General features: G+C 43.5%; 1 pseudogene; it reads right to left on the bottom strand.

Annotated features, from left to right (window-relative positions):
- Positions 1–8,215: 8,215 nt before the first annotated feature.
- LOC123481252 lies at positions 8,216–12,773 on the bottom strand (annotated as a pseudogene).
- Positions 12,774–13,796: the final 1,023 nt, after the last annotated feature.

Raw genomic sequence — 13,796 nt, forward strand, 5'->3', positions numbered from 1 at the left:
TGAATTAGTGGCGCTGCCTGTTATTAGTCACCGTTAGCGTCTTCTACCATTGTCCGTGGCCTACACTCTCCAGCAGCCAGCTCTAGCTCTACTGCCTGGACCAATTAGGTCAGCCAGTCTGCACAGCGTGCTAGTCGACCCAAGAGCTTGTGGACTTTCTGCGGGAATCACTGGACCCTAGCGCCGGACCTTCACAACCAGCCTAGCTAGCACTGCTTCCTATGCCTTGTTGGCTGATTACCACATTACCATTGCCCTATAGGCACCAGTTAGCCTTGAGAGCCTCAGGCCCATCTCCCGGCTATCTGCCTCTCCCTGTCAACCGAGACGGGACCTCCTAGTGTTGACACTGAGCCCGCGCCGATCCAACGACTGGTTTTGCCGGCGAAATGGTCTGATGTGGTTTCAACAGGCTTCCACGTTGCGGCGACCCGAAATCCATCTATGCCAGCCCGGCCCGCCTTTGCACTTTGCGCAAACTACAACTTGCTATAGCTGTGCTGATGCACCAATTTGAACTGCTCTCGGACTCACTGTCTATTGCTGTTTCACTGGACCTTATGATCACTCAGCTGCACAGCTGATGCCTGCCCTGGACTGTTCCTTTTACACCCCAGGGTTCTTCAATCCTGGTCCTGGAGAGACGAGCTGCCTCTGTTTTTCCCATCCTCCTTCTAATCAGGGGCTAATTCAGACCTGGGGAAACCAGGTGAGTGCAATTAAACCAGAGTAGAAATAAAAAACAGAAGTGTTTAAGGCCCTCCAGGACCAGGTTGAAGACCCCTGCTTTACACGGTGCCCTGTCACTGTTATTTTCTGGCATTTAGTCTTAGCCCCAACCAGTTATAGCCTATTTCCAGTTGTATCTATGTAGCTCTCTCCTAATAGCACATGTGACTGCTTTATGCCTCTCTCCCATGTGCTCCAATTATGCCTTGCCTATTTGCTGTTTGGATTTAGTTCTTATTATGCACAATTTCAATGCATGAACCCCTAGTCCCTCTCAAACTGCCTCCATATAGTTCCCTTTGTTCCTCCCCCCATATCTCGCGAAGGCTCAATCGATACCTCAGCCCAAAGCGCTATCTCTTTCATTTGTTACTTGCCCAACGCTTAGGGTTACCTGAACTGTACTCATATCCTTCCATATCCTTTTCTGTACATAATACCCTGAATCTTTCTTCCACAACACCCGGAGAACTGCCCCCTTTATTCTATGTACCCAACGCACTAGAAACCAGTTCTGCCAAGCCTTCCTAGTACAGTATCCTTATTCTAGTCTCTCCTCTGTTCCTCTGGTGATGAAGAGATTGGCTATAGGCCCTGCAACCCCAGTATCACTCCTACTCCCCAGGAGCTTCTCCATTTGATGACCTATAACACAGTAAAAGTATTGGTTTTCTGCACACCAAATATCAGAAGCCTCCTTCCTAAGTTTGAGTTATTCACTGCGTTAGCACACTGCTCAACGCCAACCCTGATGTTCTAGCAGTGTCCCCAGAATCACTGGATTAGGAAGGCCACCAAAAATATCTAAAATGTGCATCCCCAACTATCTAGCTTGTTTCCGTCTAGATATAGAACTGCCAAAGGGGTGGGGTTGCAGTCTACTGTAGAATAGCCTGCAGAGCTCCATCATACTATCCAAGGTCTGATTGCCCAAACAGTTTTGAGCTTCTACTTCTTAAAATCCACCTTTCCAGAAATAAATCTCTCACTGTTGCTGCTGCTACAGACCCCCCTCAGCCCAGCTGTGCCCTGGACTTCATATGTGAATTGAATTTGCCCCCATCTATCCTCAGAGTTTCGAAATGCTGGCGGGTGACTAAAGGTTGGGATATGCTTAACACCCGGCCATCCTAATCTAACTAGATGCCCTCAATCTCCCACTAAATTATCAACTTTGAACCTACCAGGTACAACCCTAAATCACGTAAACATACGTTCCCTCATAGATATCATCCTGGCTAACTTACCCCTCCAATACACACCTCAATAGCTGTCTTCAACCAGGATCTCAGCGATCACTGCCTTATTGCCTCGTCCGACTGGGTAGGGTCAAGTTGCGAACCACCCCTCATCACTTGTCAAGCGCTCCCAAAAACACTTCCCAGCGAGCAGGCCTAATTGACCTGGCCCAGGTATCCTGGATGGATATAAGATCCTCATTCCGTCCAGTAGAGGATGCCTGAACTGTTGTTCTTTAAAAGTAATTTTCCTCTCAATCTTAAATAGACATGCCCCATTCAAAAAATACAGAACTAAGAACAGATGCATAGGCCCTGGTTTCTCCTCCAGACTTATTGCCCTTATTGTCCAGCACAAAAACATCCTGTGGCGTACTGCATTGGCATCAAATAAGCCCGCGATGTACAGCTTTTCAGGGAAGGTCGGAACCAATATACACAAGCAGTTAGGAAAGCAAGAGCTAACTTTTTCAAACAGAAATTTGCATCCTGTAGCACACCCCTAACTCCAAAGCGTTTTGGGACACTGGCTAAAGTCCATGGAAAATAAGAGCACTTCCTCCCAGCTGCCCACTGCACTGAGAGCTAGGAAACACTATCACCACCGATAAATCTACAATAATTCGAAATTTCAACAAGCATTTTTTAGCTCACGGCTGGCCATGCTTTCCACCTGGCTACCACTACCCCGGCCACCAGCTCTGACCCTCCGCCATACAGCTTGCCCATACCCCCCGCTTCTCCTTTACACGGAAATCCAGACAGCTGATGTTCTAAAAGAGCTGCAAATCTGGACCCCTACAAATCATCTGGGCTAGACAATCTGAACCCTTTCTTTTCTAAAACTAGCCGCGAAGGTGCATCGCAACCCCATTATTAGCCTGTTCAACCTCTCTTTCGTACGTCCTGAGATCCTCAGGGATTGGAAAGCTGCCGCGGTCATTGCCCCTCTTCAAAGGGGGTGACACTCTAGATCCAAGCTGTTACAGACCCATATCCATCCTGCCCTGCCTTTCAAAAGTTTTTGAAAGCCAAGTCGCTCAAACAGATCACCCGACCATTTCGAATCCCTGCGTGCCTTCTCCGCTGTGCAATCCGGTTTCCAAGCTGGTCGTGGGTGCTACTTCAGCCGCGCTCAAGGTCCTAAGCGTATTATAGGCATGATCGATAATAGACAGTGCCACTGGGCAGCCAGCGTTTTTCATTGACCTGGCCAAGGCTTTCGACTCTGTCAACCACCGCATTCTTATTGGGATAAATGGTTTCTCAAATGACTGCATCTGCGCCTGGTTCACCAACTACTTCTCAGATGGAGTTCAATGTGATGTCTCAAATCGGAGGGCCTGTTGTCTGGACCTACTGGCGAGTCTCTGTGGGAGTCCACAGGGTTCAGTTCTTAGGCCAGCTCTTTTCTCTGTGTATATCAATGGCGTCTGCATCTTGCTGCTGGTGACTCTCAATCCACCTCTATACAGACGACACCCATTTTGTATACTTGCCCCTCCATTGGACACTGTGTTAACAAATCTCCAACTTGAGCTTCCAATTCCATACAACACTCCTTCAGTAGCCTCCAACTGCTCTTAAACACTAGTAAAACTAAGTGCATGCTCTTTCACAGACGCTGCTTGCCCACCACCGACTAGAATCACTACTCTAGACCGGGTCTGACCTAGAGTATGTGGACAACTACAAATATCTAGGTGTCTGGTTGGACTGTAAACTCTCCTTCCAGACTCACATTAAGAATCTCCAATCCAAAGTTAAATCTAGAATCGGTTTCCTATTTCCAACAAAGCCCCTCCTTCACTCATGTGCTGCCAAACTTGTCCCTCGTAAAACTGGCTCTCCTACCGATCCTTGACTTGGCGATGTCATTTACAAAATGGCCTCCAACACTCTACTCAGCAAAATTGGATGTTTGTCTATCACAGTGCCATCCGTTTTGTCTCCAAAGCCCCATATAATACCCACCGCTGTTGCCTGACCTGTACGCTCTTGTTTGGCTGGTCCCTCACTACGTGTCAAACCACTTACTATCTATAAATCACTGCTGCAAATCCCCGCCTTGTATCTTAGCTCATTGGTCACCTTAGCCAAACTACCCACCGTAGTCTGCGCTTCGGGGTATATCTCACTAGTCATCCCCAAAGCTTCAACACCTCCTTTGGAACGCAATTCCTTCCAGTTCTCTGCCGTGTGGCCACTGGAACAAATTGCAAAAATCTCTGAAGCCTGGAGACACTTATCTCCCTCACTAACTTTAAGCACATCAGTTGTCGGGGCACCTTGGCGATCACTGCAGCTGTACACGGCCCATCTGAAATTAGCCCCAACTCTCCTCCATCCCTATGTTGTTATTTTATTTGCTCCACTTGTAACCCCAGTATCTCTATTTTTGCACATCATCTCTTGACATCATTCCAGTGTTAATACTAAATTGTATTGGTTTTTCTCTATAGCCTATTTTTGCCTTACCTCCATAACTTACTAAATTTGTACACTGTATATTATATGTATTTCTGTTGTATTTTTGACTTTGTTTTGTTTTACCCCATATGTAACTCTGTGTTGTTGTTTTTCTCGCACTGCTTTGCTTTATCTTGGCCAGGTCAGAGTTGTAAATGAGAACTTGTTCTCTCGAACTGGTTTACCTGGTTAAATAAAGGTGAAATAAATAAAAAATATATTTAAAAAATGAAAACTAACGTGTAGAGCAAATAGGCTATAGCCAGAAAAACGATTAAACTTTGCAGAGATTATTGAGGGAGGCAATTGGAAATGTTTAACTTGATTTTGTAGGCTATAGACCATACAACAGACTAATATGTACAATATTTATGACAGCTGCCAGGTCCTTTTCAGTCTGTGGATAAGAGCAACAAGGTCTACCCTGGCTATAGCCACTCACTTGTCATTTGTAGTCATTTCTCCCTATCCCACCTATCTCTAGTCAGAATCACTCTCTTGGTGTTGTAGATATATAGCTAGGATTGTTATAGCCCAATATTAGAGTTCTGCTTCATTATTGAATTAATGAGACAAGGTCTAAGGGCATTCCATAGCGACAGCGTGCGATATAAGTCATGGCTAAAAACACACCTGACCCAGTCCGGGCATCCCACCTCCAAGCCTCAGCAGCCGATCCATTTCTGTTGAGGGAAAACACAGCGATGAATGTCAACTCTATTTATAATCTTCAACCCTATCACCTTCTAAACATTATGTATTGTTGTTAGCTAGTAAACAAACAAAAAACAGTTGTTAATCCCTCTAACCAAAGGCAGTCAAAAGAGCAGGATGGAATGACATGGCATAGTTGTCAGTTAACGTTAGCTAGCTGTCAGACAATACGATTTTGTGACAACACCATCTGTTTCACAGGTAGTTAGTTGATTTTCCTGATTAATCTGGAATGCCTGCTTTTCAGACAGTAAGCAATCTAGCTATTTTTCTCCGACTATTATATAACTAGATAGATTAAATTGTGTCATCACACATTATTGATAATGACAGTATTGACTGCGCTAACTAACGTAGACAGTTGGCTAGTTGTGCTAATCATCTAGCTGGCTAATGTTATCCACCAGAACAAATAAAAATAATGTTAAACGCGGTATAATATCACATTCTTAATAAAAAGCTTGGTCTCTCAACTAACCAACATGTTTGACTAAATTTGCAACGTTAGACCAGATAAACTGCCTTAGCTAGCTTGTTAGCGGTAGCGTAGCGCAGTTAGCCAGCTAGCTAGCTCTTTCATTACACGCGACAGTCGAACAACCGAACTGACTACATAGCAACTTCTTCGGTATGGATTATTTTCTGCTTCGGTAGCTGGGGTGGTGCTATAAACATTTGTTGAATGTTATCAGTACCTGTTTAATCTGTAAAAAATGTTGGAAAGAATAGTCGTGTGTGCTAACTATTCAAGTCTAGCTCGCTACAATGAATCAGCCAGAATTCCTCATTCAAAACAAATTCGTCGGAGTATTGGGTACTTCCGGCGCTTTAATGACCACTTCCACTCTCCCTACATTCTGCCAGATCGCTTTCAAGAAGCAAGGGGGAGCTGAAAGCAGCTGAATCAGTGCCATTTAAGCTGCACCAGCCCGTAAAGCAGTTTGTGCATTTAGTACAGACCCAAATTAATGCTCAAAGCCCTAAATATTAGTGTGATACAAACTAGGCTAACAAACCTGTTCCAACCTTTGGCAATAATACAATCTCCAATTGTCCCTAGCTACCAATGTGGGCATCCTAGTGCAGCCTGCTATAATTGTCACATCATCTGATTATTTTCCCCTGAGATCTGTAGCTTGTGTTGTCGTTCAATGACTAAAAAAGCTGTTTTTGTTCTGCTTCCATCTCACAATATGATAACTGTTGGTCCCCCCATTTTCATCCCTGGGGTTTTGACACCTTGTAATTAGCTTCTTACTACACCCCACAATGGCTCCCATACTCTTCTCTTTATGGATTTCTAGCATAACCAACATTTGGGTGGTAGGGACATAGCCTACAGAATGAGACACAAAACAGTAAAGGGATGATCCACAGTTGTGGAACATGTTCTTTGGTTTCAGCCAAGACCACCAATATTGATATTACAGCTCATTGGTCTCAATGTGTCTAATGAAGTGATAAGACATTGGTTTAGGCTACAGAACCATTGTCAACAATGACAAATAGAAGATGGGTTCAATACGATCAACACTAACAATCACACATTTATCACCATCTTAATGTGCTACTTGCTGTACATCTGTTCTTGGAAGGCCATCATCATCAAAGAGGAGTCAAATAGTGAATCACACCCAATTAGGGTATAAAGAGCAATCAAGATAATTAACAGCAAACTACCAGTGAGAAAAAACACCTACTGATCACATCTATCACACGGAATGCGTGTCAGTCCCCATTAAATCGTCTATCTCTAGGTGTATCACCTAGCCGCCATGTCCCCAGCTAATCAGTGGAGGTGTTGGGAGTGAGAACGTTGTTTCTCTCTCCATCTACACCTCCTCCAGAACGCCTGTCACATCAGCTGGAGGTGAAAGGTCCCCCGGCGCCATCTGCTCAACGCGGGGTCCTCCGTTAAGATGCCAACCACACACTATGCAGACCAATTAAAAACAACGCTGCCTATTTCGTTCAGAAAAATGTGTATGAACGTGTCTCTCCCAATCCCTTGTAAGTGAGTTGGATGTGGAGTGCATAGTGACAGACAGGTGGGTTAAAAAGCAACAACCCGTTGATTACTCCGTAAATATCTCAGAATGTGCTTCAGAGCACAATTATTCCATTGGTGTCAATAGGAGAGAGGTGAGTGAGTGTGATTATCTTTAAATCAAAAACAATAATTGTGTTTATTTCATAGAGTGTATGTAGGTATTTGGCTGGTTCTGCTTCTTGCAGATGAATCTAGGGGAAATTACAATCTGTAAACTATTACAATGTAACAACTAACGTAAATTACACTGTAAAAACACCAAGACGACATGTTGGCTATCAAATTATATTCATGGTCTTCCATTCTATAAACCCATAGTCAATAGTTCAAGTTAAGACATAATTGAGAAGATATTACTAACAGACAGGTTAAAGGTCAATGCAGCTGTTTTTATCTCAATATCAAATCATTTCTGGGTAACAATTACGTACCTTAATCTGATTTTTTTCAATTAAATGGTCAAAAGAAACAAAAATATCCTTTTTAGCAAAGAGCAATTTCTCAAGCAATAATTTTGCTAGGGGTGTCTGGGAGTGGTCTGAGTGGGTAGGGGAAAACTGAAAACTAGCTGTTATTGGCAGAGAGGTTAGGAAACCCTCTTTCTTATTGGTCTGTTAATTAATTTACCGCCTGGTGATGTCACCAGGCAGGCCAAAACTCCAGAAGGGCTCCAGTTTTTGTCAAATGAATGTAAAAAGTTTCCCAACCTTAACCTCATTCTCCTAACCTGCTGTAAATTCTCCTAACCTGCTAGCCATGACCCACTAAAACAGGCTCAAATTTCAGGCAGTCTTTTCAAACAGCTCTTACACTAAAAGGGCATTATCATTACTTTCACAATTTCACAGTATTATTCTAACATGATAGTGTGGAAATATGATTGTATTCACAGTGTCCAAAGGCCATTGAGTGGATTGCGAGCAGTTCCTCATATTTCTGCTCCAATCAGAAATCCACTTTCATCCTGACTCCACTGTGACTGGTCCTTTTGTCTTCTTCCTCCACTGTGGGAAAGTTAAAAAATGGCCACTCCCCAGTGTACTGTATGTAGAGGGCAGAGAAGCCTAAGGCCGTCAGCGCAGTCACCAGAACAGTCAAGAGCTTCTGCCACCGCAGAGCGGTCCATCTTCTGTTCCCGAGCCTGGAGCTGCGGGCCATCAACTGAACAAGCTGGGGGAGGAACAGAGGGCACCAAGGGCATATTCATTAGGCGCCAAATGGAAGAAAACAGACCAAAACAGGTAGAGGGACTAACTGCCCCTTGTCCCGTAAGAAATGCGCATTTTTGTCTTCAGTTGCAAAACATTTGAAGACGTTTTCCCTTCCATGCCATATGGAACCACGACCCAGGTGAAGGAACCATTTTCAGACCACACACTGACTTCAGATGGTCTTGATAGATTGAAAAGCACTTCAGCAGGCAAAGATAATAGTCAATATGTAATTGTTCTATTGATACATTTCATAATAAGGGTGTGTGTGTCAGATCTGTCGCCCGAGGTCACAACTCACCTTGGTGTGCTGTCTTGTAGCCGTTGGTCTCCTTTTTGTAAGACCTGTCAGTCACAGGGCTGAGTGCTGACTTCATGCCCTCCAGCATGCGCACGCAGCCTGTAGGTAAAGAAAGTAGAAGACCACTGGTGAACAGTCCCTTACATATGGTCCCTCGAGGCCTTGTTGCCTTTGGTGACAGTCAACAAACCAATACTCATAAAAACTGGTTTGAGTTGTGTTCTGTGTGTGTACAATGTATGGTATTACCTGTGCTCCGGTTAGCCTTTGGGACGTCCTTCCAGAACTGGGCGAGGTCTGTGCTCTCCCACCACTACTTTGGCTCCATCTCAGCAGCCATGATTAAGAAGCGGTCCTGAGGAGGCAGGAACCTGAGACCAATTGGAGAGGAGGGAATACGAGCAGCGAAACGATTAGAGGACAGCTACAATTCCACATGGGCCAGTCCTTGACCTTTTCAAAACCTGAATGATGGGTTTGTATTACAAAGAGAGAGGAGATGGTAGAATTATGGCTACGATATGTAGTACCTCCAAGCGCAGGTCACAGTGATTCATACTGCGTGCCCGCCCCACAGCTGCTACTGCTGGGCTTCACCCTGTACTTCTCTGGGGCTGTGGTCCGCACCTGAGGCCGCACAAACAAGGGTGCTCTCTCCTTTAATACAAGTCTACATTTAATGATTCATTCACACACTTAGAAAGAGCAGGCATAGAGAACTGACCTTGAAGGCTACTTGGTTTTGGTGACATTATTGAGCATGATCAGACATCTCTTCTCACTCTCTCTGGGGTCACACAACTCCTCAGCAGGACTGGAAAAAGAGAGTGAGAGTGTGGGAGCCACATATCATCTCTGTCCTAGCAGCCTCAGTGTAAACAGTGGACTCGATAACCTTAAAAGGTAGTGTGAGGTCTGTGGTTGGAAACTATGTGACTCAATTCGTTTTTGAGTGTGCTTACACATATACTTCTGTATGTATCAGGAAAATACACAGTTTCCAAAGCTAACCTGATATAGAGTAAGGTGCCTTTAAAAGTGACGGTTGGACCCACGGGATCCTTTCCATCTGATGGCTGCATCATTGTCCCCATCCTCTGCAAAGTATACCTGCCTCGACAAAGAGAGAAATTGAGCTCAAGGACACTAATATTCCTGTTGTTGATATCATTCGAGAGTGTAACAAAGTTCAGTGTTAAAACCAAGGGGTGTCGTAGGGGGAAAAGAACAACATTTCTGGTTCTGAGTGAAGGAGAGCTCGGCTCCAGGGTGTCCCTTGGCCTCCAGGTCATCATCCTTTGACTCAGTGTCATCCTCTTGTCCAGTCTCTGAGTATGGGGTTCTGGAAGGACATCATCAGGCAAAGGCGGGTAACTGAATTTGAATGGATCCTAGGAGAAAATGTGAAAATAACTCCAAGGTAAATGCAATGCATTTGTAATACATCAATTATTTATCAACGTATTGATGATGAATTCTGGCAAGGTGTGTGTATACAAAATAGGTATTGCTTTATGCACTATGCATGATACCAGCAGAGGGAGTTGTTTATATGCCAGTATGTGTGTGTGACAGACAGCAGCTTTACATTGAGGACATGGATGTATGACTCTTGAATATGTCAGTCATGTGCATCATATGCACTGTGCTGAAAGTAACGTGCATGCATGTTGTCATGTTAGCCAATGGGCATACACAGATGTTTTACATCGTGGATGTGCTTATGTGCACAGTAGATTTTTGTATGTTGGGGAGGTTATTGTGGCCATTGAGTGGCAGGTTACACACAGTTCCTCCCATGTAGGACGGGAGGTGCTCTCCATCAACGTAGTTCTGGATGTCACTCTTGGACACAAACTTCCAGCTTGTCGATGTGCGTCTTGACTGAGCATGTTCTTCACTATCTTCCATGCCGCTATAGGGAAGATGGGGGAGTGTAGTTGTAGTACTGATCAGCAGTGACATTGAGTGGAACCGTAGCATTTTCTTCTTTAAGTGACTCACCATTCATGATCCATGGCATCTCGTGCATGAGCATTTTTTGGCTGAAATTAAATAGGACACATAAATCATAATACGATTCATTTTACATTCTCTGTAGGCAACAAAGGCATGCAATTGGGTTCACTGAGTCCTTTTACACTATGGGACCAAATGCACCAGTTGGAAGCCCACAGGTGGCTGGTGGCACCTTAATTGGGGAGGACGAGCTCAGTGGCTGGAATGAATCGTGGAATGGTATCGGGACATGTGTTTGATACTTTCATTGACTCATTCAGCCATTACATGAGCAGTCCTCCTTCAGCAGCCTCCTGTGGTGGAAGAACACCAGAAGAAATAGATACTTACAGAGCAATCTAGGGTAATACACTGGAAGCAATTTATTATATGGTTGATAAAATCCATGTCCTACAAGAGAAAGAGAGAGAATTCCTATTGTTTAAATAAATATTTTCAACAAATAAACCAATACATCTTTCAACCCTGGCATGTGAGAAATCTGTTTGGAAAGGACACAGCTGTACTGTATGTCTCCTACCATATTTGAGCCCCAAGCTAAGGCATTGACCCAGATTTGGCAATAGAGAATACTTTGTCTCAATGTACTCAAGACTGCTTCTGTTTATACAATCTTATGCTCCCCAAGAAACCAATTTAGAGAGAAAAATAGTAGAATACATATAATAGTCAGCATCTAGTTCTTCAGAGCTTGCAAGTCTACTACATGTTTGAGCTTGTCTTGCGTACAGTGCACTGTACATAATATGGAAAGTAAATAACAGCACATACTTGGAGCAGAGAATAGGTGAGGATAGTTCAGGTTCACCTTAGTGTGTCTTCACAAAGGTAGTTTAAAAGGAAAACCAAAGACAAGCATTAGTGTGTAAAGATCCACTCAGTGACTTGTTAACACAAAATGTTTGGGCATTTTACCAACTTCTACAACACAAATCCCACAAAGCATCTAAGGGGAATGAAAGGAGAGCAGAGAGTGGACATCTTACAACGCAGCTTAGACCTGCGCTTCGGACATGTCAAAGATCACGGTGAGGGGAACCCTGGTTCCCGCCGTGCGTAGCTCTCCAACCAGAAGGCCACGTACCTCTTCTTCTCTGTCAACATCTTCACATCCTCATGTGCAGCTTAACCCTGAACCAGGACTGGGCAGACAACATACTGGTTCAAGCTCAGTGGCCTTTGAGGCAGAGACCCAAATAGCTCAAAAAGACAAACTCTAATCCACCATACAAAAACGCAAGATTGCCAATCCCAATCCTAACTTGAGTTGTACCTAAATCAGGAAACTACAATCTGAATAGTGGATGCATAGAAAATGATCACTGCACCACAAAGTGAGGATGAGAAGCTTTTACAAGAGATAAAATGATGAGGGTGGCTGTAAATGAGGTATCTCAGAAAAAACATTTTCACAACAGAACCTTCTTGATTGTCAGCACATATGTTGGGAAAAGAGAACACAAAAACCTCCACAGTTTGTTGCCCTCTTTATCGTAGCCATGAGATAATGCATGCCTGACTCAAAAAGAGACTTTTGAACAGAGCTTTCATTGATGTCTGGAAGATAAAGGAGGGATATTCATAAATTAATCAAACCGGACTATCACTGCTGTCTATAATAATAATAATAATAATAATATTACATCATTCTTATATATTATACTTATATAGCGCTATTCATTACATAAATACATCTCAAAGCAGGAAACATCTTATCAACACCCATCATGTTCAACCAGTGAAGTATGTCAGCAATTTGCAGAATGCACAATAACCTAGCCAACTATTCTACTGTTCTTTGTTGAGCTTATGTTCGTTATTACAGCTATACAGTATTGGACAAGGGTACTGGTTGACATCAAGTCCCTGTAAAAGCAAAGGTCAACCCACCATTCAGTTTGAATTCTTTTTCTCCACTGAAGACTCTCGTCGATCATCTTCAAGGTGTCCTCCACCCATAGTGTCGCCATTCTAGATAACCGTCAACCAAAACATCGTCCTTCCATAACCTGTCCACGTCCCTTGATCAATGTCTGCTGAGTCTGTTGGAAAATGTATGACACACAGTATTATTACGCTGTGCGTTTGTGTGGTACTTGAATTCAGTTGAGCTGCTTCTGTCTTAAAAAAAAAGGGATAGTTTCAGGTTAAAATACTCGACTTGTGATTGGTATGGACAACTATGGAGCATCAAAGAGGCATATACTGCCAAACACACACCTGGGTTAATATACACTTCAAAGGGTGTAAATGCACATGGATTTCAGTGTTCTCAGGATACATTTTTGTTGTTGTTACAGCAATCCTACTTTAGCCTACTCTATACACAAACAGCTGTTCCAGGACTACCAGTAGAAAGCAGAGCGCTCACCTTGTGCATATTCGATCCGGAATATGTGTCTTGTTTCCTCTATTTTCTTTTCGAATGTCCTGTTTGAGAGGACATATTTCAAAATGTACTACTTCTGCAACTTTTTACAATTAGTATGTCAACTGTTACTGTTTTTATTAGGCCTACCTGCTCTGATAAAGCTGATTTTGCGTCCGTCATGCTCGAAAGACAAGAAATCAAAACCAGTTGGTTGGGATGTGTGCCTGATGCGCTGTCTGAGAGGAAGTACACCATCATGTTTCACTATTTCAGCTGTTACAGACCACGAACGACAAACTGACACTGCAAATGCTTAAAAGCCACAATGCCATTTCGACAGTCTGACCCTGTCACTTTGTGTGGTAAACTGAGGGATGGGGCTTGTTGTGCAATTAAACTGAACGTCTTTACTTCAGATCAACATGTTAACAACTGCACAAAACTCACTCATCCAATCCTCACGCCTCGGTTCACGCACAACGTGCCTGATACATTCTTAAAGCCACAGTATTCAATACTCAACTGAACTACAGATGAAGTCGGAAAGTTTACATACACCTTGGCGAAATACATTTAAACTCCGTTTTTCACAATTCCTGACATTTTACCTATTAAAATTCCCTGTCTTAGGTCAGTTAGGATCACCACTTTATTTTAAAAATGTGAAAATGTCAGAATAATAAATCATTTTCTG

This window comes from Coregonus clupeaformis, unplaced genomic scaffold (genome assembly GCF_020615455.1).
Source record: "Coregonus clupeaformis isolate EN_2021a unplaced genomic scaffold, ASM2061545v1 scaf5830, whole genome shotgun sequence".
NCBI classification, from domain to species: Eukaryota; Metazoa; Chordata; class Actinopteri; order Salmoniformes; family Salmonidae; genus Coregonus; species Coregonus clupeaformis.